The sequence below is a fragment of the Pteropus vampyrus genome, unplaced genomic scaffold, assembly GCF_000151845.1.
Source record: "Pteropus vampyrus isolate Shadow unplaced genomic scaffold, Pvam_2.0 Scaffold206, whole genome shotgun sequence".
Taxonomy (NCBI): domain Eukaryota; kingdom Metazoa; phylum Chordata; class Mammalia; order Chiroptera; family Pteropodidae; genus Pteropus; species Pteropus vampyrus.
The window spans coordinates 3172818-3177513 of NW_011888987.1; the positions used below are offsets into that span (position 1 = coordinate 3172818).

The following is a 4696-nucleotide window of genomic DNA, read 5'->3' on the forward strand; positions in this document are numbered from 1 at the left end:
TATAGTCAATATTATTATAATGGCCATGTATAGTGCCAGATAGGTGCTACAGTAATCAAGGGGATCACTTCATAAATACCCAAAACTAATATAAAATAATAAAAAACACAAAATATAGAAGTAAAAAAAAAAATTAACGCTTTCCTGACTACTCTCCCACCAAGTGCCACTCCTGCTACATGATACTGGCTCTGAGCTCTGGCTAAGCCAGCACCACCATTGTTTCCTTCTAGCCATCATCATGATCATTTATCAGGATCTCATCAGCTATGAGGACATCTACAAGATCTGGGAGATCACTGAAGGCCTGTGCCTGAAGGTTGAGGGGAAGATAGTCAGTAGAACAGAAGGTAACATTGATGACTCCCTCATTGGTGGAAATATCTCTGCTGAAGGCCCCAAGGGTGAAGGAACCAAAAACACAGTAATCACTGGTGTTGATATTGTCATGTACCATCACTTGAAGGAAACCGGCTTCACAAAAGAAACCCACAAGAAGTATATCAAAGATTACATGAAATCAATCAAAGGAAAACTTGAAGAACAGAGACTAGAAGGAGTAAAACCTTTTATGACAGGGGCTGCGTAACAAATCAAGTACATTCAAAATAGACCATGTATAAACTTCTCTATGATCCAGGCTATATATAAATTATAGGGGAAACCTACATTAATTTTCCATTGATTACTTTTCCTAATCTGTAGTCTCTTTGGGGGAGTGAAGATGAAGTGGTTAAAACTGACTAAATAACAAGGTGTATTTTTTAATGGCAATAAAATTAAAACTAGGAGAGCCATTAGGCAATTGTCTGACCAGTCTTGTTTCTTTCAAGGATGTAATCTCAGATGCTAGAGAATCTGGGATGAGGAAGATTCAGATCCCTCAGAATTTTTCTGCCACTGTGAATTCCTTCAGTTTTGTGTATTGAGCTTCCATATGATTAATATCAAGCCTTTATATTATTAGGCCTCTGCAACCCATAATGCTTATCAATAGACTAAAGAATAATTAATGAACTTGTGTGGTGGGACAGGGGCTAAGAAGGAGGACATGACAAGAACAAATGACTAAAATCGATAAGCAGTTTTTACAACTTCAAGCAAACTCAATTAGAGGAATTCTGTTACACTTTATTACATTATTATTCATCTATTCCCTTTTCCAAAACATAATATATTTTTGTAAAGTCATTAGCTTTCTTTAAATTAAAAAAGTATGTGTTTCTGTATATTTTGCAACTATCGTTTTCTTTATGGTGACTTGTAAGCAACACATGAGATTATAAACCAACAAAATATTATCCCTCAGAATAGAAGCATGATCTGAACATTTATTTTTGTGTTCATCAATATTTGTTCTGATCCAAGGCATTTTTAAGTGATTAGTCAGAGACCAATCCTGTTCTGTGTTCTTTGTTTGCTTTTTCCTTTGAATATTCCCCAATGGAGTTGAGAGAGAAGCATCTTTCCTCTCTAGATGCAAAGCTATATAAAGTAAGTGGAGCTCTGGGAGGGCAAATCCCTTACTTTATGGCACACGCTGATTTAAAACTGAAAACAAAATAGAAATTGAAAGGGGTGTGGGGGAAGAAGGAGGGAAAGAGGGGAATGATAAGAGCATAAATCCTGAAATATGCAAAACTCTAGTTCCAGTCGTTCCCCATGCTACTTCATTTTTGCCCTTTTTATACTTTTGTCATGTGAATCAATATTTCCTCTTTTCACCTTGATGCAGGAGAGGACAAATTCTCCCTTGGGAGGAGACCAAGCCCTTTACTGAGAGAGAAGAGAGTTTTTGGCAGACAGTATAGAAAGAATTCATACACATGCCAAAATTAGAGTCAAAATGAAAGTTTATTTAAAAAGGGGAGATTCTGAGAAAACATGGTGGAGTGAGAGATGTCTTCAGACCTCTCCCCTTGAAACAACAATAAGCTGAACATCTAAAACTCAACAAAAAACACCCAAACTGCACACCAGCACGTCTGAGCATGGGATCTGCACATAAGAGCTATCACAGGTCAGAACCCTGAGTGTCAGGCAGTGGACTGGGAGAAATAATGAAGATGCCTCTCTCAGTCACCAGAGCTCCTTGCAGGAGGAGAGGGAGGGGTGAAGGTGAGGCAACTTCCCTGATTAGCCCTGCCTGGAAGTGCCAGGACTATTCTATGCAGCCGGCAGCGGGACTAAGTCAGCAAGACAGAAAACAGAGAAGCAGGACAGGATAGCAGAGAAACAACAGTTGAATTTTATAGGCTCTGGATAAAAAATGGAGGCTGAGCTGCAGTCCCCATCCCCCAACCCAGATTGCCTCTCCTCTGATACTCTCCAAGACAGATCACCATGGAGCCCCAGGGTAATCTGAGCAAACATTACCAAAACTGTTGCTAACACTGACAGAGACTGAAACTGAGAGTAGCAAGTGTGATTAAAATCTACAAGAAAATAAAAGACGTTAGGCTTTATATGAAGCAGAGATCCAAGAGGCTAACACGCCACTTACTTGAAACCAAAAGAAAAGCACCTTCTTTGCAGCAGGCTAAAGAGAGACCTTTACATAATAAATTTTCTTTCTGGAAAAACAACAAAATACACTTCCATTAATGGCCAGATGAACAAATAGTCTATTAAACACCATGAACAACCAGGTGACAAGGCATCTCAGAAAGAAAGAGAAAAATCTCCAGAAAATGAGCTTAAAGACTTAGAAATATGCAACTTAAGTGACAGAGAACTCAGAATGGTACTTCTGAAAAAACACAGTGAGTTCCGAAACGAATCATATCAACAATTTCAGAATTTGAAAAAAACAATTAGATGAGCGGAGCAAGGAAATTGAAACCCTCAAAAAGAACAAAATAGAATTTCTAGAGATAAAAAAAAAAAAAAGAAACACAGGGCAAGAGTTGAAAAATGAAATAGCAAGCTTGGATAATAAAGTCGACCAAAAAGAGGAAAGGATCAGTGATATCGAAGACAGAAATCTAGAAATAAATCAGAAGGAAAAAGAGAAAGACCAAAGAACTAAAAATAATGAAAGAGAAATACTAGAACTAGCTGATACCATTAAAAAAGTACACATGAGAATAATGGACATTACCAAAGGTGAGAAAAAGGAGCAGGGACTAGAAAACATTTTTAGACAAATGGTGGACGAGAATTCCCCAGAAATATGTAAAGCAATTACTAACAGAACTAAAGGGAGAAACATACCAAAACACTATCGTAGTAGGGGACCTAAATACCTCACTGCAGGATATGGACAGATGATCCAAACGGAAAATTAACAAGAAAATAGCATCCTTAAATGACACATTAGACCAACTGGACATAACTGATATATACAAAGCCTTCCATTCCAAAACAGTTGCTTATACATTCTTCTCTAGTACACATGGAACATTCTCAAGAATCGACCACATACTGGTACACAGAGATAACCTCAACAAATATAAGAGGCTTGAAATCATACTAACCATATTCTCTGATCATAATGCTTTGAAACTAGAGATCAACTGCAAAAAGAAATCAGGAAGAATCACAAATACATGGAGATTAAACAACATGCTACTGAAGAATAACTGGGTCAGGGAAGAAATAAAAAGAGAGATCAAGAGATAAATGTAAACGAATGATAACAATAGCACGAAATATCAAAACTTTTGGAACATGGAAAGAGCGGTCATAAGAGGAAAGTTCATATTATTACAAGCCTATCTCCAAAAAAAAGAACAAGCCCAAATAAACAACCTAACGTTTCATCTTAAAAAAACTAGAAAAGAAAGAACAAATGAGGCTTAACGTCAGCAGAAGGGAATAATCAAAATTAGGGCAGAAATAAATGAAATTGAGAACAAAAAAATGATAGAAAAAATAAATGCAACAAAGAGCTGGTTCTTTGAGAAGGTTAATAAAATTGGCAAACCCCTGGCTAGCCTCACTAAAGAAAAAAGAGAAAGGGCACAAATAAACAAAATCAGGGATGAAAGAAGAGAAATTACGACTGACATCACAGAAATACTAAGGATCATACAAGAATACTATGAAAAAGTACATAATAACAAATTTAATAACCTAGATAAAATGAACCAGTACTTAGAAAAATACAAGCTTCCTAGACTGAATCAAGAAGAGCTGGAAAATCTAAAAAGACCAATCAGCAGTATGGAAATTGAAACATATCAAAAACCTACCAGAACTTAAAAGTTCAGAACCAGTTGGCTTCACCAGTGAATTCTACCAAACATTCAAAGATTTAACACCTATTCTACTCAAAATATTCTAAAAAAATCAAAGAGGAGGCAATATTTCCCAACTCATTTTAGAAGGCCAATATTACTTTGATATCAAAACCTGGTTAAGATAACAGAAAAAATGGAAACTGCAGAACAATATCTCTCATGAATACATGCAAAAGTCTTAAATAAGATACGAGTGTTCGATTACAGCAACATATTAAAAAGATTGTACACCACGATCCAGTGGACTTCATCCCAGAGGCACAGGGATGGTTCAACATATGCACATCAATTAATGTGATACACCACATAAACAAATTAAAAAATAAGAATCATATGATCATATCAATAAATGCAGAAAAAAACCTTCAACAAGATACAGCATCTATTTATGATCAAAACAGTTAACAATATTGGTAGAGAAGGAAAGTATCTTAACATAATAAAGGCCATAAATG

At 36.2% G+C, this 4696-nt stretch overlaps 1 pseudogene; it reads left to right on the forward strand.

The window, feature by feature from the left end:
• The first annotated feature begins 241 nt into the window (after window positions 1-241).
• Window positions 242-589, forward strand: LOC105300292 (annotated as a pseudogene).
• Window positions 590-4696: the final 4107 nt, after the last annotated feature.